Source organism: Erpetoichthys calabaricus, chromosome 14 (assembly GCF_900747795.2).
Source record: "Erpetoichthys calabaricus chromosome 14, fErpCal1.3, whole genome shotgun sequence".
Taxonomy (NCBI): Eukaryota; Metazoa; Chordata; class Cladistia; order Polypteriformes; family Polypteridae; genus Erpetoichthys; species Erpetoichthys calabaricus.
In genome coordinates this window covers 73,012,120-73,034,341 of record NC_041407.2, presented here as the reverse complement: position 1 = coordinate 73,034,341, position 22,222 = coordinate 73,012,120, and positions in this window count along the sequence as shown.

Here is a 22,222-nt window from a genome sequence, read left to right as displayed (position 1 = left end):
CCTTCTTGACCTACAGCTAGCAAATTGTTTGCCAATCTCAAAAGCAAAATGCGATGCATACACTAGCTACTAGCGCGTCCATCTTGTCGGTTTTAATACCATGAGTCATCTCTCAAATATAATGCTTTTTGCTGTTAATGATGCAGATGACTCTCACCCAAAGGTATCAATGTGCGCCTGCATGCTGTTATGTAGGACAGATGCATTCACATTACAGTTAGATACAGCAGGTCACTTGTACAAGAGAGGCAAACCCGATTTGAGCAATAAATAGGAATTGAGCGATGAGGCTAGTAATGTAAACGTAGCCACAGAGTTATATTTTAATTTGGAAGTTTTAGTGCTTGAAAAATGAAGGAATGCATTGTGGTTGCCATGTCAATCATCAACAGCGATATGCTATCAAAGGTCCAAGATGAATAAAATTATGGGATTGACATGTGCCATGTGATATGATGGATGCATATTGAGCATCTGTAAGATTAAGGAAAAACTACGATAGTTCCTTGATGAACTGGTTTTCACTAAATGTTCATATGACCTTTTTCAAAATAACAGAGAAATGGATGATAACATAGTATACCGTATATGGTAACCACAAATAATATTTGTTCAATCATCCATTCATCTTTTTAACCTATAATAGACTGCTAAAATCTGTCCTGGCTGCATCACTTACAAAGAGAGAATAAACCCTGGTTGTCATGCTGTTTGATGATATACTGTACTTACTTTTTCATGGCCAAATGAATAATTCTTGGATAAACAAAAAAATTAACAATTCTGTGGCATCAGAGGAAACAGAAGTTTAAAAAGAAATGCCTCAAGAACATTTGGAGTACATGCAAACTGCATACGGAAAGTGACCCAGTTCAGATTAAAACCCAGGCAACATTCAAATGATATTCAGTAAATCCATCCATCCATCCATTTTCCAACCCGCTGAATCCGAACACAGGGCCATGGGGGTCTGCTGGAGCCAATCCCAGCCAACACAGGGCACAAGGCAGGAACAAATCCTGGGCAGGGTGCCAACCCACCGCAGGACACACACAAATACACCCACACACCAAGCACACACTAGGGCCAATTTAGAATCGCCAATCCACCTAACCTGCATGTCTTTGGACTGTGGGAGGAAACCGGAGCGCCCGGAGGAAACCCACGCAGACACGGGGAGAACATGCAAACTCCACGCAGGGAGGACCCGGGAAGCGAACCCAGGTCCCCAGGTCTCCTAACTGCGAGGCAGCAACACTACCACTGCGCCACCGTGCCACCCCATATTCAGTAAATGCAAAACGCAAAGCAAAATATACTCATATATAAAGCGCTAATGTCTGTCCACCTGTTGTGCAATGACTCACAAACTAATGAGTCTAGAACGTTGCTCTTGGTCTTAATCAAAGGCATATTACCTGATATGTTCTGGAAATAAAAAAAAAAAAAAATGTGGACAGAAAAGTTTATTGTAATTACAGCATGGTCCCTACAAGCCCATCTACTGATAATCCCTAAGGAAACGATACACACGTGTTTTAATCAAGTGTAAGTTCTTACATTTGTAAACATCTGTCAGATAGTTTACTTTTTTTTACCTAGCCTTTTAAAGTACTTTTTTTTAGGACACTAGGACCACGTGTTTCACTAGCTTTAGATAAAATACTCACTGTGGCCTGTTTGGAACTCTGAGGCATGAGGGGTGGTGCTGGAGATAAGTGAAACACTTACAAATCATGTCCTCAATTTCGGTTTTGCACGTCCCATGCCAATATAAAATATTTCAGGCTTTCTGTACACTTTTCCATCACTATATGACAACATCTCTGCTTTGAGTGGGTTGGAATATTGATCTTCTTACATTTAAAGGTGAAGTTGTTCATCTGTAGTAACTCAAATCCATAATACAAAATTCTGTTGTGCTCCGCGGTCACTTTCTCCTCCTTCTTTTGTGGTTTGTGTCAGTTTTGAGAGCTGACTGTTATTATCAGTCTCTGTTCAAATTTCTTTCAGTTTGGTATCATTTACAAGCAGGCTGACGTACATAGTGCTGTTAAGGTCTGCATGCTGTTGCCCAAATCTGACAGAAAATCCCTGTCCGGTGGGTCTGCATCAAAAACATTCTTACATGGTAGATGGATAATTGTGAAATTGCATCTATTTAGCTGAAGTATTCTTGTTCTACAACCTCTGGTGATGTTAACAGAATTATTTCTAGAGCAAAATACAAATTATATGATTAAAAAGAAATGCAAAATCTATCAACAAACTAAAAATTCAACTTTCATTGCTGACAATAAACAAATGCAAATAACAGGAAACAAAACAATAAGTTCAGGAAAACAATACCTTCTGGGAACATCACCTACAATTCTCTTGTAAGCTTCTGTATCTTGTGTGACCACTTGTTGGGTGTTTTCTCAATTTTGCAGATGAGCCTGATGATGTTGCTTGCCATTAGCGATCAGGGGATCACATCTTTGGATGTTGCAATCCAAGCCATCCCAAAGGTGCAGTAAGGGGTTACATTCAGGGAAAAAAGTTGTCTAAGACAATACCTGCACACCAGAATTTCTCAGGATGTTTGAGACCATCACAGGGGTGTGTGTGTGTGTGTCACCAGACATTGTCATTCTTTAGGGATAGATGTCTAGGAGGCATGAGCAGAAGATCTCTGACAGATCGCCTTGTTCTAAGACCAGCAGTATGTAGCCTGTCCCTCATCACTGATGTTTGAATTTGGTCTTCCAGCAGTTTTAGCAACAGCTTAGAACAGAGATCTGAAATGCCCTCTCAGATGTACTAGTCTAATGTGATGGTCCAGCTCTCAAGTTGTCACTTCAGTGTGACTAGATCTGGGACAGTGATGAGCATTCCTGGCCTACTGAAAGTTTCCCTTGTGACGAACGGTCGGGCCCCATGCCCGGCCGGGACGCCCCTGCTATTTATGTTCCGGGGGAGCAACCATGGGCAGTCCAATACCTCCCCCAGGACGCTAGGTGGCAGCCTCCCTGGCCAACGGTGATTCCCCAACCTCCCGCAGGGCTCCATGGGAGATGGAGTCCTCCACAGCCTGGTTGGGGCCCGGTGTGGCCACTTGGGGGGGCTGTCTGGATGCAACAGCCTGGCTGGACGAATCTTCAGCCCCACCCAAAAGGGCAATTAGGACCAGGTTATCAAGCACCTGGAACGCTTCCGGGTGGGCTATAAAAAAGGCCAGCCACCACCACTCGAGGAGCCAGGGTCGGGAGGAGGAGGACTAAGCTTGAGGAGGAGTGGTGGTAAAGGAGAGAAGATTGTGTTGGTGTGGAAATTGTGCTTTTGTGGGACTGTTTTGGGCCTGTGGGACACAGGGAATGCGTGCCCCATGGCTGAAGAAAAAATAAACGTCTGTGTTTAAGACATACAGTGTCTGTCTGTCTGTGCCCGGGGCCTGGTCTTCTACAACTCATATCTGATCTACGGGATTCAAAGGCAAGAAAAAAACGTACATCCACTCTGGGGACGACTCACCAATCAAAAAGCAGAACTCACTAGAGCCCACCCTCTTAACTTTGACGAGGGAAATTAAGTAGCAGGGATTACAGTGTTTGCCAGCAATAGTTCATGAGATGCCTGCATGCAGCACACCAATGGCTCTCCTCCTTGCCTTTGGTGACAATCAACTGATTATGGAATGCACAGAAAGCTGACCAAGTTTGGCCTTTGTCATTCCATGAGCTAAACTTTTAATTAAAATGTTTTAAAAGTGATCTGATCTGGCATTTCTCCACGTGAACCTTATTGGTTAAAAAAGGCACCTAAAATGCTTTTGTGTATTTAGCGATGGCTCACTGCGCAAGCTGTAGTGCTGGTCAGCAGGCTAAAACAAACTGACAACTTTTTTTTGTTTTTTTTCTTTCCTACAAAAGGTTGCATTTCTTTTTAATATCAGTATACATGAAACGGGCTATTTTTTCCTACAAAAAGTTGACTTACACAAACAAAAAATAAAAATATGGATTGCTGGAGGCATGATTTAGAGGAAGCCAGTCAAAATCCTGTACTGAACTCAATAAAAAATGTATTGTATGGTACAACATATAAGCTTAAAGTCATCAAATCTTTGCTGTTAGATCCAAAACAATGAAAAAAATTACCACCAGAAGATTGGACTATGTGAGTTACCTCTTAAAAATAAAGGCCAGCTTGTGCGTAATATGGTCTCTGCAATTCAGTCTCTAGTAGACCTCAGTTCAAGCTTAGTATTTATTCTTTTCCCAGTGTACACAGAGCTCTCAAATAGGGGGTCCTCAGTTGGGGGCCATAGGGGTGTAGCTGCAAGGGGCTACCTTTAGTTCCTCCTTTAGTTCTTGTTTGTGATGGTTTTGCTTGTCTTCTGATGTCCCATCACAGTTTATGAGCACAGAGATAAGAAGGAATTGAGTTAGCTCAGTTAGTTGAGGCAGACAGTCTTACTGTTCTCATGGCAGAGGTAAAGTACATACAGCAGAATATTAAAAGATATATTTGTCTTCTTCCTCCTCTTCATCTTTTCCCACTTCTATATGGGGTTGATGTGTTTGATCCACCTTCTCTACACAGCTCAGTCTTGCACTTCCTCCTTAGTCAAACCCTTTTCCATTATCCATCCACCTCCTCTTAGGCTTTCCACGCTTTCTATTCCCCTGTACTTTCATTCCCATGACTCTTTTGCCCACATATTCATTGTCTCTCCTCATCCACTGCATCCACTAAACAGTGTCATCTCCAGACAGAGGAGAAGCTTCAGCGACAGACTGCTGTCTCTGTCCTGCTCCACTGACAGACTGAGGAGATCATTCCTCCCCCAAACTATGCGACTCTTCAATTCCACCCGGAGGAGTAAACGTTAACATTATTCAAAGTTATTGTCTGTTTTTACCTGCATTTTTTATTACTCTTTAATTTAATATTGTTTTTTGTATCAGTATGCTGCTGCTGGAGTATGTGAATTTCCCCTTGAGATTAATAAAGTATCTATCTATCTATCTATCTATCTATCTATCTATCTATCTATCTATCTATCTATCTATCTATCTATCTATCTATCTATCTATCTATCTATCTATCTATCTATCTATCTATCTATCTATCACATGTCCATACCACTTCAACCTACTTCCCACTACTTTCTTTGATGTCTCTACAACTTTTTTTGTACCTCTGATTGTCTCATTTCTTATTGTGTCACATTTTTTGTAACTCCACACATCCATCTCAACATTCTTATTTCTGCAACATCTAACTTTTTCTCATGTGGTCCCTTTATTGCCCATGTTTCCGCTCCATACATAATTGCTGGTCTTACCAATGTCTTAAAACCTTACCTTTAACCTTTGCCTTAATTCTTCAACCACACAATACTTGATACCTTCTTCCAATTGTTCCATCCACACTGTGCTCTGTGGGTTATCTCTGCATCTAATTTTCCATATCTGGCTATCACTGATCCTAGATATTTCAATGTATCCACTCTTTGCCAATAGCTCTCCCTGCAGGCTAACTTCTGAATCCTGATCATTATTAAGCCTTATATATTCTGTCTTCTTCCTATTTATCGTCAACCCTCTGTCTTCCAAAACTCTTCTCTGTTCTTCCAACTTCTTCTCCACTTTATCTTTTCTGGTGCTACACACAACAATGTCATCAGAAAAAAGTATGCACCAAGGGGATTAGAATTTTATCCCATGATTCAACACATCCGTAACCAGATCAAAGCGGCAAGGACTTAAAGAAGATCCCTGGTGCAGGCCTACTCTAATTGGGATCTTATCGGTTACCCCAACACTGCTTTTAACCCAAGTCCTCACTCCCTCATACATTTGCTAGATAATCCTCACATGCTTCTCTGGTACTCTTTTCTCCCACATGTACCCCCAGACCTCTCGACATGGCACTCTGTCATAAGCCTTCTCCAAATCAATAAGCACCGTATGCAAACCTTTCTGCTTTTCTTGATGCTTCCCTATAAGCTGTCTCAATGCAAAGACTGCATCAGTTGTTCATTTCCCTGGCATAAACCAAACTGCTCCTCTCCTATGGTGGTTACTTAAATAAGCTTTCTCTCATTAACCCTTTTCCAAAATTTTCATTGTATGTGACATCAGTTTTATCCCTCTATAGTTTCCACAATCCTGAATATCACCCATCTCCATATAAATGGGCACAATCACACTGCTCCTCCACTCCTCTAGTATTCTCTCCTGTTCATGGATCTTCTGCATTAGATCCCACAACACTTCCCATAAACTCTTCCACACTTACTCTGCTATTTTATCCAATCCTCCTGCCTTTCCATTCTTTTCAGGGCCTCTTTTACTTCATCTCTCTTTATTCTTGGTACTAATCTTTCATTTGGGACCCCATCCTCAAATTCTATCCTTGGAATCTCTTTAAAGTTGCTCTTCCATCTATTCCTGATACTATCATGCTCATTTAAGACTACACTTTTTTGCTCATCTTTTATCTGTTTTACCTAATTTTTTCTTCGATATTCTAAAAATCATTCTCTCATACTTTTTTGTCTACAATTTTTCATATATCTTCTCCAATCTATCCACCTTGGCGGACCTGGTGCCAGTCCTGGATAAATAGAGAGGGTTAGTGTCAGGATGGGCATCCAGCTGTAAAACTTTACCCAAAATTTTAATGACAGAATATTAAAAGATGTGATGAGTAAAAAATCAAGAGGGTGATAGCATTAAGAGGATGGATGCACAAAATACCGTGGGGAGGGAGCATGATGTATTCAAACTTGGGTGGGTGACAGTCAGCACATAGAGGTCACCAGAATGATGGATAGAAAATGATAGCCTTGTTTAGAATGTAAGGTTCCTGCCAAGACCGTTGCATCCCTGGGGTCTGTCCTATCCTTAAAGAGCCAGGCCTTAAAGACAGTTTCAAGGCTACCTGTTTGTTTTCCCTGTTAGGCAGCAGTGTCCGTCTCACGTATGCTAAATTGGATATCTCTTCCTAAAACTGATAAATTAACAAAATGTCTGTTCTGGGGTACTGTTTTGTCTTGGTAGAGCAATATTTTACTCTACTTTCCCCTTTTGTATTATTAATATGTAGCCTTTGTCAGAATGCCTCACATCTCACAGGCTTACCACTGTTTCTAAGTTATTGTACCATATAACCTCCCCACCTTCCCTTCTACATTTATAACCTCAGGCTATTAGGTGTAGTAAAAGACAAGCAAGACTTAAGTTACAATTTAAACAATGTATTATTGATAATATTCATAAATAATAACAATATGCAAAGTACATTTGAATATGGGCAGCCATACAACCTGATAAATGGTGATGTGTAGTTTCTAGTTACTTAAAATGTCTCTAGTTAAGGCATCATCTGTGGTCAGCGTTCTTCAGAACAGGCCGCATGCCTGTCTCAATATGGCTGCCGAGCTGTGCTCTTCATTGTGTTCTCCTTTTCAGTTCATGATGTGTGAGATGGTCATTCATCAATGTCAAAAGTCAAAGTGAACTTTATTGTCATCTCAACCATATACAAGTATACAGATAGACAAAATTGCGAAGCTCAGGGTCCACAGTGTAACAACATGACATGCAAATAACAAATTAAAAATAGAATTAAAATTAAAATTTAAAATTAAAACACAAACAAGACAAGACATTGTGCAGAGACAAGACAAAGAAGTAGCAGCAATATTGATGTGTAAGATATGTAATATAATAATAAATAATAGATATAGATAATACAGAAATGATCAGTGTATGATAATAGTTGTTTAAGACATGTGTAAACAATGACAGGTCAGAATGTTTCACAGCAGAAGGACATCAAGAGTGTCAAAATACTTAAAGGTCAGTATGAGATTTTCAGTTCCCCCAAATCCTGTCGTAAAATTCAAAGCGACTCAGTCCTGATGGGGGGCGGGGTTGTAAGCATGAATGCTTCTCACTAATGTAACACTAATATTACATTGCTTTGCCTAAGTTACAAATAAAGACATACAAAATATTTATCAATTTATATGCAAAATCTCACATCACAACAGGTACCTCTCAGTCATACTCCTATAATATGGGTTAGATTGTCTGTCTGCTAGCATCCTGGGGAGTCCTGTATAATTATTTCCAGAACACAACTCTCTCGCTAGTAGGATATGGTACGACTGCATCATTCATGATGACAGGGAATAATGCCCTTTGTAAGCACATTTTCTCATAATGGTATACAGAGGTGCATCGGGCTGCCACTGACAGTTTTACCACCCTAGTAAGTTTTTGTTGGGACTATCACATCTTTATCCTGGTAACTGTTTTCTAGCCAGGCACATCTTTTATATATAAATGTAAGCATACATGTATCAATACATACAGCATATGTCAAGCTCTGGGGTGTTTGTCATTAGAGCACATCAAAAGCTGTGGAGCTTACGGATTTATAGATTCTTAAAACATCAAAATCTTCTAAAGGTAACTCGTCATGTGAGATAAGCTCACAAATTCAACTTTAAATGTCTTCCTCAAGCTGGATGTCTTATGTCATTGACAAGAGGTGACTGCCTTGCATCACATTTATGTTATACAGTAGACAAATTCCAAAGAAGCTAGGCTCCTTTGGCTGAGGGTGAACACCAGAGCTTGATCTCTCCTAATTACCAGTGAACTCACAGTTTTCACAATCTATCTACAAACAAGGCAAAAAAAGTTTAGAATACAGCGTTAAATATACACACTGATCGGTACAATAACATAAATGCTGCAGATAAATAAAAGAAAAATGCAGAAGTGACAGATAACAAGATTAAAATGAAGATATGTACAGACTGCCAGAGGTGCTGAGTAAACCATGGGATAAAACTCTTTAGTATTTCTTGGAGCTCAGACATTTTGGCTTTTTCATTTATAAACAGAATAAATCGATTTGCAACCCATTATTTTTTTTTTCTCCCTGTGGGCTGTTTGTTCCTTATTCCACAGTGATGCCTGAAGCTGACTCTTAGGCAGAGTTCTATTCCCCTTGATAAAATCAAGGAAAACCGCTGTTCACTTTGTCCAACGCTGATGTTTTAGATTCCTAATGTAAGGGGTGTAACAAGAATGACTGGCTTCAAGGGCACCCCTCAGACCTTCTTGGGTCAGGCTGAACCAGGTTTTCGGTTTCCCTTCTTGACTGTGTCCTAGTGCACACACTTCTGGTGCCTTCCTGCAATGAAAATAAGACAGTCTTTGCAGGATCTGCAGGTGTCAGTCTCTTTTTCACGGCTTTACTGTGGCAGTGTGGTGTAGTGGTTAAGGGTTTTGGACTTGAAACCCTGAGTTAAACCCTAACACTGTGTGACCCTGAGCAAATAACTTGACCTGCCTGTGCTCCAATTGGAAAAACAAAAGAAATGTAACCACTTTTGTCATAAATGTTGTAGGTCACCTTGGATATAGGCATCAGCCAAATATATCCTAGGGCTGCTAATACAAGGAAATGGAGTAAACTGTGATACCATATAAACAAATATAGTAGCTATAGCATTTAACAGATTAGCAGCATATAAAAACTTTCATATAGTCTGTATGTTTGTATTTCATCTACCTAGTAGTGTTACCACCTCATGGATCCAGCAACCTTGGTTTGAGCTCTGCACTTGAACATTGCCTGTGTGGATTTTGCATATTCTTCACATATATTGTTTTTTCTCTGGGGAGCCCTGATTTTCCTCTCACATCCCCAAAGATGTGTGGATTAAAACAATCAGTGGTTCCAAATTGGCCCCCATATGAGTGTGTGTGTGTGAGTGAGAGTGGGAGGACTGCTGGTATAGGCTCTGAGCAACTGTGACCCTGAACTGTATTAATTAGGTTTGAGAATGAGATGAGTTCAAACCTAAAGATAGTTAATTTGGATCAAATTACTTGTTTTGAATCATGTAATTGTGAACGTTGTAATGTTATTTAAAGTTTAGGAGGACTACTTTACTCATATATTGTTTTACACATTTATTATGCAGTGTTCTGTGGTGGGCGGCACGGTGGCGCAGTGGGTAGCACTGCTGCCTCGCAGTTGGGAGACCTGGAGACCTGGGTTCACGTCCCGGATCCTGCCTGCGTGGAGTTTGCATGTTGTCCCTGTGTCTGCGTGGGTTTCCTCCGGGTGCTCCGGTTTCCTCCCACAGTCCAAAGACATGCTGGTTAGGTGGATTGGCGATTCTAAATTGGCCCTAGTGTATGCTTGGTGTGTGTGTGTTTGTGTGTGTCCTGCGGTGGGTTGGCACCCTGCCCGGGATTGGTTCCTGCCTTGTGCCCTGTGTTGGCTGGGATTGGATCCAGCAGACCCCCGTGACCCTGTGTTCGGATTCAGCGGGTTGGAAAATGGATGGATGTTCTGTGGTGGCATACGGCATTGGACTTTAAACCCCAAAATGACTGGTTAATTTCTTGTGTCTATAAAATGTTTTCACCCCCTTGGAAGTTTTAACATTTTTTTGTCAAAGAACATTGAATCACAGTGGATTTAACTTGTTTGTTTTTGTTTTTCTTCACTGATACAACAGAAAAAGACATCAGTTAGAAAGTGAAAACAGAATTACTGCAAAGTAGTTAAAAGAATTACAAATATAAAACACTAGCCATCCCCTGCGGCTCCGCCCGCGTAGTAGTTAAACAGGACAGTGAGGAAGGCCCTGCCCGGCTCCCTACTCCTGACATCATGCTTCCCCCTTCCCTCGGCCCACAGCCTCTGTCTCGAATTAGCGTGAATATATTGCTCCTGCAAGAGAACTATGATTCTTAGCGCGATGAGAGAAGACGCAAAATCAACCTGAATGTTCAAGCAAATTATAGAAAAAAACCCAAACTAAATTCGTTAAGCAGTTCTCTCATGAAAAGCGGACAGACATACAGACAGGGAGATGTTGGGTGTTATATATAGAGAGATAAAATAACTGATTGCATACAGTAAATATTCAGTCAGTATTTAGTAGATGACCTTTGGCAGCCATGACAGCCCTCAGTAAGTGTGTGCAGGTCTGTATAAGCTTTGCACATCTAGACGCTGCAATTTAACCCCATATTTTTTGTATGGAAAGCTGGTTAAGCTCTGTCAGGTGGCATGGATATTGGAGAGAACAGCCTTAAGTCCAGTCACAAATTCACAACTAGATTGAGATCTGGACTCTGACTCGGCAACTCCAGGGCATTAATATTGATGTTTTGAAGCCATTTCTGTGTAGAATTGGCTTTATGCTTATAGCCTTTGTCTTGCTGGAAAACAAATCTTCTCCCAAGGCACAGGTTTCTTACAGACCACAGCAGTTTTTCCTCCAAGATCTTCCTTATTTTGCTGCATTAATTTTCTCCTGTGCCCTCACAAGTCTTTCAGGGCCTGCTGCAGAGAAGCATCCCCACAACCTAACGCTGCCACCATAATACTTTACGGTGGGAATTGTGTATTTTTGCTAATGTGCAGGGTTTGGCTTACACCAAACATTCCATTTAGTTTGATGGACAAATAGTGTCATTAGACCATAGAATGTTCTTTCAGCTGATGTCACAGTCTTCCTTGTGCTTTCTGGCAAACTCCATGGGAGATAGCTTGTGCATTTTTTTAACAGTGACTTTGCCTTTGCCACACTCCCATCAAGCTGGTCCAATTTTTGTCACAGTAGCTTGTAACTTCTTTGAAGTTTTCATAGGTCTCTTGGTGGGTCCCCTCTCTAGTCCTCTTCTTGCATGATCACTCAGCTTTTGAGGACATCCTGCACTGGCAATTTATAGCTGTGCCATACTCTTTACATTCATTAATGATTGATTTAACTGGACTCCATGGGATATTCAGTGACTTGAGATATTTTCTTGGCTCCATCCCAACTTGTGCTTTTCAATCTCCTTTTCACAGAGTTGCTTGGAGTCTTCTTTAGTCATCATTGTGTAAGTTAGGCCACGATACAGACTGACCACAAGTTGGACCTTCCAGATAAAGAGTATTTATACTACAGTCAAGTGAAACTCCAGACAGGTGATCTCCACTGAACTAATTAGGCGACTTTTAAAACCATTTCACTGCACCACTAATGATGTAGGTGTGTGATTTTAAAGGGGGTGAATACTTATACTTAGTTCCTCAAGGCTCTGGATGATGTAGGACTGTCTTGGTTGACACACCTCTGCAACATCGCATGGACATCAGGGACAGTGCCTCTGGATTGGCAGACTGGGGTGGTGGCAGTTGTGTAGCTAGGGGGGGCAAGGAGGGGTCTTCTATCCCCAGGCGCAGCATCCAGGGGGCACCAAATTTCCCTTCCCCATTGCATTTTGGCAAACAGGAGGGGGCGCAAAATCTTCAGTGTCCCTGGGTGCTGAAAACCCTAACTACGCCTCTGGGTGGTGGTCCCCCTCTTTAAGAAAGGGGATCGGAGGGTGTGTTCCAACTACAGAGGGATCACACTCCTCAGCCTTGCTGGAAAAGTCTATTCGGGGGTTCTGGAGAGAAGGGTCCGTTGGATAGTCAAACCTCGGATTCAGGCGGAACAGTGTGGTTTTTGTCCTAGTTGCGGAACAGTGGACCAGCTCTACACCCTTGGCAGGGTTCTGGAGGGCGCATGGGAGTTTGCCCAACCAGTCTACATGTGTTTTGTGGACTTGGAAAAGGCATTCGACCGTGTTCCTCAGGGAATCCTGTGGGGGCGTGCTTGGGGAGTATGGGGTACCGGACCACCTGATAAGGGCTGTTCGGTCCCTGTACAACCGGTGTCAGAGCTTGGTCCACATTGCCGGCAGTAAGTCGAACCTGTTTCCAGTGAGAGCTGGACTCCGCCAGGGCTGCCCTTTGTCACCGATTCTGTTCATAACCTTTATGGATAGAATTTCTAGGTGCAGCCAGGGCGTTGAGGGGGTCTGGTTTGGTGGGCTCAGGATTGGGTCACTGCTTTTTGCAGATGATGTTGTCCTGTTTGCTTCATCAGGCCGTGATCTTAAGCTCTCTCTGAATCGGTTCGCAGCCAAGTGTGAAACGGCTGGGATGGAAATCAGCACCTCCAAATCCAAGACCATGGTCCTCAACCAGAAGAGGGTGGAGTGCCCTCTCAGGGTTGGGAGCGAGATCCTGCCCCAAGTGGAGGAGTTCAAGTATCTCGGGGTCTTGTTCATGAGTGAGGGAGGAATGGAGCGGGAGATTGACAGGCGGATCGGTGCGGCGTCCACAGTGATGCAGGCTCTGCATTGGTCTGTCGTGGTGAAAAAGGAGTCGAGCTGTAAGGCAAAGCTCTCAATTTACCGGTTGATCTATGTTCCTACCCTCACTTATGGTCATGAGCTGTGGGTAGTGACCGAAAGAACGAGATTGCAAATACAAACGGCTGAAATAAGTTTCTGCTGCAGGGTGTCTGGGCTTTCCCTTAAAGATAGGGTGAGAAGCTCAGTCATCCGGGAGGAGCTCAGAGTAGAGCCGCTGCTCCTCCGCATCGAGAGGAGTCAGATGAGGTGGCTCAGGCATGTGATAAGGATGCCTCCTGGACACCTCCCTGGTGAGGTGTTCCGGGCACGTCTAACCGAGAGGAGGCCTTGAGGAAGTCCCAGGACATGCTGGAGGGACTATGTCTCCCAGCTGGCTTGGGAACGCCTCGGATTCCCCGAAAGAGCTAGTAGAATTGGCCGGGGAGATGGAAGTCTGGGTATCTCTGCTCAAGCTGCTGCCCCCGCGACCCGATCTCGGATAAGCGGAAGAGGATGGATGGATACTTATGACATCAATTACTTTGTGCTTTATATTTGTAATTAATTAAGATCACATTGCAGAGATCTGTGTTCACTTTGACATTAAAGTCTTTTTTGTCTGATCATTGTCAGGAAATAGAAATTAAATTCCTTTGGTTCAATATTGTATAAGAATGAAATGTTAAGCTTCTAAGGAGTTGAATCAGCTTTATAGACACTATTTATTTTTAAAAAAAAATGAAACCGCTAATTATTTTAAATAGGGCTACCATGGAAACATGCTTTATTCAAACATGCTCACTTAAATGAGTAAGAATTCTGAAACATGACAGTTGCTTACCTGCTGCCTGTTTAAATCTTTTAATTAAAATAATATCAGAGGTATAGGAAATGTGTTATACCAGCACAGTAACACCATGGACGTTATAAATTGGAAAGAACTGTTAAATTGTACAATGTTTACTTTGCTTATAAGCCTGTTTATATTTTTTCATTTCATGTTTTCACGGTAAGAGCAGCTCTAATAAATGAATGCAGCTTCTGTCTGTGTATAGCAAAATCGATACCGTAACAAGGTTTATGTCTGCTGCTTTGGCTAAAATGTAAGCTCAAGCTTGCAATACACCCTTGTACACCTGCTGCATTTGTTTTGTTTTGGCTTGTTGGCAGATGGTTTATTGAACTCTGAAGACATAACTGTCAAATGGCTGGACAAGGATATAGGAATTATTGAGACATGAAATCATTTCTTCCGACTACCATAAGATGACATACAGCATTTCTTGTCTATGCATGATCGCTCAACTAATATATTTTAGGCCTGTTTTAATAAATAAAGCTGTTGACATCTGCAAAGGAACTCCCCTATAAAATTGATCGTTTTTGCGTTTTTGTATTATTTCTAATTATCTTGGAAATCTGGACATCTTCAAAAAAAAAAAACTTTCAACACAGTTACGTTGAACTTACATGGCATTTTTGGGTAGGGATATGACATTAATAACTAGACCCAGAGGGATAAATTGCCAATGTGTTACTTTATTAAGCCTAATTCCATTCACAACTTGCATTTGTCCTTGCAACTTCATCACTTAATGGATTATTCAACATGACCTTGATAAAACTCATTGTCATTGCTAATGAGAATACCCTAATAGAAATATGGATATATTAAGTCACAGACAATATATTCAGTGTTAAGAATAATTTATTAACATAATGTATCCACTACAACCCAAAAGCAGTTTGTAAATTCCTGTTCATTTAGTTTTGCTAAAAAAAAAAAAAGGTAATTATAGCCATGAACAGAGTCTTCGGTTCTGGGCTCTCAGCCAAGGAACACCCAATAATGCACTGGTAATTATAATGCCCTTTTCTCTCTGCCTTTCTGCAATTACATTTTATTTTATTTTCTACTCAGGTCTTTGGGGGACAATCCAAAAATAGACAACTGCTCACATTAAATTTTAAATTTAAATCTACTTTTAATTAAGAGTGTCAAGGCAAAATAAGGCTATGGGGTATTGTCAAAATAGAGCATAGGGGAAATTTTTTTTTTTTTCGTAAAATAATTACACCACACTGTTTGATTACATATGCTAACAGGCACAATGTTTCAGGCTTAAAAAGTGCTCAAAACACGATCCACGCTCATTCTATCACTGCCTGCTTTGGCAACGCTGACACATTTCAATGTCCTTGTCTGAACCATTCTCAGAACTCGTGGAAAATCCATACACCCACTCCCAGTTAGGACTCATTATGATACTAAGGAATTTAGTATTTTATAAAAGGTACAGAATTATTCAGCATTAAACAAGGTATTTTTTCAGCAACGTTTCCACCATTAAGACTGCCACACTCTTCCTTTTCCTTTCTTGGGTGCGTGAGAAAAGTTCAGATTTCTCCGGCTACGCACACCACCTTGTACAGGTGTACAGTGGACTCCACTCTCATTAGTTATGTAACATCCGAGTAGTACACCTGCTCAGGTCAAGTCTATGAAACACAGCGGAGTGTGCTGAAGTTGACACAGAATATTACTTTGTTGTATCTGTTGTCTTTTGTGTTTTGTTGAAAATGTTACAAATGATAGACCATAAGAGACATGACATTCAGCGCTGCATTGTATTTTGTACACATTTTTATATATAATATGCTACCGTGGCTCTTCGTTTGTCTGTCCAGGATTTTATATCACCTGTAGCTTGCAAACCGTTTGAACTATTGAACTGAAATTTGGTACACATATACTACGTGACATCTACTATCTGCTTTCGTGGTGAAGATTGACCCCTAAGGTTATTCCTCTTTTTATTTTTATTTTATTTTATTGTAGAATCAACTCTCGGCAGCGGCACATGCATACGGGCGCTGATCTCATTCCCTACCACCTTCGCCGTCACTTCCCCTACCTCTTCATATCTTAAATCATTCTTGAGGCAGATTGAAGACTTAAATGCCAGCTTAAATGAAAAATTAAGGAAAATGTACTGAGCAATTGAAACACAAACACTGACTTAATCAGTTTTAACTCAAAAAGATGCCGATGAAAGAAGAGAAGAAGTGGGCCGCTAGGGGTGCAGTAAAGAGGAGCTGCTCAGCAAGCAGCAAGCGCATCAACCTCTGAGCAAATGAATGCTAAACGTACAGAGAAAGAGGAGGAAAACTAGAAGTCAAGTGTATTCGCTGCACGTGCCGTTACTGATGCTAATGTATTTGATTTCAATTGAGAGGAATCGAGCACAAACGGCACAGAAATGAATGTTTCTTTATTGATATCTTGTTCTTTCTGACTCTGATAACTTGTCTTGCTCTGCTTATGTTGCACTAATGGTACTACCCAGAGGTAAGAAAATGACAGGCCACATAGGGGGAAAAGACAGGACCGAATATGGAATGTGAAATAAATGTAGTATGGTTGAATTCAATAAATCAATCTTATTTTTCATCAAACAGGATGTTGACCAGAAATCATCAGAACACACAATCACTAGATCCTCTGCCTTGAATCAAAACATGTAACACTTGGAAAGTTAGAATTCAAAATTGACTTCTACATGCCACCATATGTCATGAACTGAGATTCCCAATAGCAAATAAATCCCATAAGTACTTCCAAAATTGCCCACTGGTGGGAATAACTATCAAAAATGGCTTTGAAGAATCTTTATAAAACAAAAGATTTACTTTTTAACAAAAATGCACAGAAGCATAAGAAGATCCGTGGAGCTGGAAAGAAATTACTTAAGAAGCAAGCCAAACACTTTCCCAATATATAATGTAGTACTAGGGTGTTGTACCGTGTTAGCCATTATGAATGTAGAGAAAAGCCAAGCAAAATGACACCTTTTATTGGCTAACTAGAAAGATTACAATATGCAAGCGATTACATCTTGCCTGAAGAAGGGGCCTGAGTTGCCTCGAAAGCTTGCATATTGTAATCTTTCTAGTTAGCCAATAAAAGGTGTCATTTTGCTTGGCTTTTCCCAATATATAATGCAAAATGTCAAAAAGTTAAAAACAGAGCACAGGTTCAAATATCCAGCAATCACAAAAGGTACAAAGCACAGCAAAACAATGTAGCGGGGCTACATAGTAATAGTGTTTTCAATGTATGTGCTGAGTGCGTTTTGTTTCCATTGTCCCGTCTGCTGTTTATAAAGTGTGTGTCAGTGAATGTTGTCCCCGTAAATACAGAGGGGACGGATGAGGGAGAGAGACTGCAGCCCCAAGATGGAAAGCACCTGTTCACAATCAATTATATCCGGCTCTTTACTATTTAAACGATCAGGAGGGAAAAGAGAGGAGGAACTGAGAAAGACTGAGTTTTCAATTAACGACAACGAACCACCATTACCTGCTATTTTTCACATCGTTCTTTTGTATCCAGTTTGTTTTTCATTCCGCCAGATTTACTTCAGTTCAATCATCACCAGAGACCCCGGGGTCGGACTTCATTATCCATCACGTGCCGAGGAAACACGGTGAGATTGTTTCATCTTTCCGGGAGATTCAAACACATCCATTCTTTGTTGACCAGTCATCCGTATTCAGGACAGTAATATACCCGGACTCAAGTTCACGATCATTGTCATTTCCGTATTCATCCATTATTGTTATTTGCGTCGTGTGTGTTATACGTTACAGGGGCAAGGGAGGTTTCTTATTGTATATATGGTGTTTTCATGTTGTTGCTTTGGTGGTGGGATATACATATCTATATACATATACAGTATTTTCTACGTGGGGAATGTGCAGTATTGTTTTGTTATTGTGTTTCACTTAATATATTTATCCACTTATTTGACATACAGTACCTGCTTTTGTGTGCTCGTGATTCACCGTTGATTGAGGGGAAAATATTATTTGTTAGAGGTACGGCGTGGTATATGTAGGTTAGCCTCAGTAATTTATCCAGCCAACAGGTCTTGGTAGTGTAGCTGCCGGCTGAGTAAGGGGTCGGCCATTACAACACAAGTAAACACTCCACATCTTAGCACATTTGAAATGAACCACCAGGGACTATGAGAGACCCACCATATTTATACGGTGGAAATCAGTACCTGATGGTGTTTAGCAGGTGGTCCCATCTCTTGGGGAACCATCCACCAAACACAAGGAACATAACACAGGTATTAATAAAAAACAGATAATAAACAAAAGTAATATTAACATAGATAAACAGCACAAAAATCAATAAAGAAAGACAAGAAACATGACACTGATTTTCAGCCAGGGCTGAAACATGAGAGTCAATGATGTCACTCCAGAGTAAACCATGAACTCCGGAACTGCATCAAGTGTTTCAGCAATGGAACCACAAAATGCTGACACCCAGAATGAAAACAATATGGCTTTGTGGTAATTTCCAAAACAAATAATCCTTAAATTAACACTCATCATACCAATAGTTAATAGGTACACTAAGAAAGGCTTCATAATAATTACTAAAGATGTATAAAAATAAAGAAACTTTGGTATTCATAATTATTAAGAGGTAACATGTACTGTATAAAAAGCAAATATAGGAGTTACATTTGGACCACATTTGCTGAAGGCTACAAAAGTAGAGAACCTATAGGCCTAAGAGATCATTGACCGTTTCATTACAAAAAGCCAGTTTCCCTAACCTCACCCACATTCCATTCAGGTTATTTAACTAAACTGTAGCTCTACTAACACTTGGTCTGTCTGCTTTCTGAGCCTCATCTGACTGCAAGAGGTGTTAAGCAAAGATAAGCGGACATACGTAACTATAGAGACTCTTTCACCTAAAAAGGACATAAAAGGAAATTTATTTTAGGCTTGTAACTACAAACTGTTCTTTTCTAACTTTGATGAACAAAATAACCCACCTATAATCAAGTACTGGATCTGTAACTAAAAGTGATCTTGACCCAATCACGCTTCACATTGATTTCCTGGTAACATATTTTGACATCACAAAACTTTTCTAGCACAATAGGGAAATATGAAACTGTACATAGAAGTCATGAAGGAATTATGTAATCTGTCACCCCCCGTGATTTCTACTTGAGTAGTTTGACATTCTCAGGGCATTAACATCCAGCAATTGCAGTTGTTAAGTGTGACTTGCCCTCCGTGCCATGTAGTATGATGCCTTACATGGTATAACTATTCAGGTTTTTTAACAGAACCACAAAGTGAGCCATTTGTTGTGAACGAACAGGAAGTCACATGACGTACAGATCAATGAGTTAACCACTAGGCTCCAGCCATCTGAATTTTAAGCAGGAGCCTACATTAGAAAATTCAGTCAGGACTGCAAGTATACTAATGTTATACTATGGCAACTTACAGCTACTCTAATTAAAGGCACATATGTTTACAAATTTGACTGAGCGTTCTTCTTCTGGGTGATTTTCTCGAACGCTTTCAGTCAGATGAAAGTTCATAGGAGCTGTTAGGCTATCAGCAGCATAAGACGTGTGCATGCAGTTCATAGACACTTTCTATCGAAGGAGCAAACTTCATTTCAATTGAAATTGTCCATGCATTTAGCGATTGATTTGCTTCCTGAATCAGCATTGATTAGCTGTCATATCAATTAGCATGTTAATGAACACGACATGATGCAGCATGTCTTGATGCAGTGCAATAATTCTACAAAAAACACCCAGGAGGTAAAAGACAAGTCCTTGCTTTAAACTCAGACATCAGATTTGTGACAAATAAAGTGCATTAGCTTCAATTAAATCAAAATAACTACAGTATGTAATCACATAATTACATTTGCTTCACAGAGCACTCTATTACCTGCATTAGCTTTCATTCCCATTTGGCTTATTATGGCTTTATTAAGTAGCAATAAGTTTTTAGCAGTGAAAATCAGCGTGATGATTAACAGCTTTTTTGAAATACTTGATGGCTAAGCAAAGTGTTGCTGTTTTAAGGTTAAATTTGTAATTGTACTGCATTTTGACAATAGCGTTTGATGAATGCTTAAGCTCATAGAAGGTGTTTTTATACATCTACTTGGTGAAACAACCTTGGCATATCTGAGATTGAATAGTATATTTCTGAACCTATTTGATCCATCCAGAGATCACTGGGACAACAGCACATCGCAGAAGCATAAAGTGCCAATCAAGCAGCACCCTTAAATGGCCACCACTAAATAGCAAGACACTCTTGTGCACGTACACACACTCACTCATACAAAACCAGTTTAGAGTCATCAAAACTAAACTAATCTGCATGTGTTTTGTGATGTGAAAGGAGGGCCAGAGTACCTGGAGGAATGGCCACACAGACATGGGGAGAGCATGCGAACTCTACACTGACAGTGCCAGAGCTGTGGTTCGAACAGGTCTAACCACTGCACCTAAAAGCCCTATGTATTCAGCTTTTAAAGAAGAAGATAAAAAATAAACAGAAGTGAAAATCCAAAATAGCTATGTTTCAGAATCTTTTTTACAAAGCTAATATATTTAAAATGTAAACAAATACTCAGTACTGGATAAAGAGGCAGTAAGACAAGCAGGCATTTGTGACGATCTTTCGATCTTTCACACGCAATCAAGCATTTTGACTGTCCCATAAGCGCACATGTGTGACAATGTACAGTGAGAGCTTCAAGACAGCAAGACGTTTTACTGTTGCAGTGTGCACATTGCATGATTTTAAAATAAACATTTTTATGCACAATTCTCAGATTTAAAGTGCACAGAAAATCTTTGTTTTCTTCTTTTTTTCTCAAAGTTTCTTTTCATTACCTGATTCTGATGATGTCAGAAATTACGCAAAAGCATTCATCAGCAAACATTTTGAGCCTTTGTGATCATGAGCCAAGTTTAGTATAAATGTGGTGAAATAGCATATTTTTAGATCAAGAGACCACTTTCAGAAATAAGTATCAATAGTTTCAGAACTAACATCTTTGAACTTTTAAAAGATAAAAAAATGGCATCAAAATGCTGATAGAACGAATTACAGAAAAATTTACAAAGGACATTGTTCAGGACTAAGCAGGTTAGGCAATGATTGACTGATTATTGCATTATTTGTAATGAAGTAGTGTTTTTCACAGTGAAATTGCTGCATCTGCCAGTGACTTTGTTTGTTGAATATTTTATTTAAATTTCACTGCACGATTGACTCAGACAAAGCTTTTTTCCCAGTGCACCATGGTGCTTGGAGAGGCCAGTGTGACTTCACAGAGCTTTAGCAGCCAATGTTGAATGGGACACCCCTCCCAAGTATATAATGGACAATGGTGGCCAATATCCTGGACCAACCAGTATCCTGGATAAAATTATTGCTTAGGTATGAAATTTAATAAGATCCATTTTACTGTAAGCTAAAAATTAGCAGAAAACCTGAGAATCCATTTCAACCCAATACGCACAGAGAAGGAAACTGGAACTGTGGGTCTGTGCCCTAAAAGTAATGTCTTTTTAAAATATAATAACATGTTTAAAATGATCATATAACTGAGATAACGGAGTAAATCAATTTGACATAATTCAAAACTCAATTTCATAACAATGCTGACTTCCAATCTTCTCCTCAGGAAAAAGAACACACTCTTTGAGCTGTTTTCCAATCTAGCATTTGGCCTTTCTCTGCTCCCCTAGTCCATCCAGATCTGGATGCCACTCAGCCCCATCATCATGATGTCTTGTACTCAACATTTTCCTGGTATGGAACTCTTTTCTTTGTTTTTCAAATTACTGTGGCTACCTTTTGAGGAAGCAAAAGGTACTGGACTTTTCAAACATCTTCTCTGTGATGTGGTACATAGCCTCGACTCGGAAAAGCTTGAATCAGAAGTGCAAACATACAATTTTAAAAAAAGTTGCTTCTCGTTTTAATGCTAAAAATAAGTGGCTGTAGCGTTCAAGAAAATTTCACTAAACTGGAAAGTTCAGGTTGCACATGTGCACACATATCCAAAAGTAAACTGGAAAACTGCAAGGAAAACTGGTCTGGCCCCATCAGCCAGAAGAAGGCTTGCAACCATTTGGCATGAAGATATTTTCACATGCTATAAAAAAGTTATA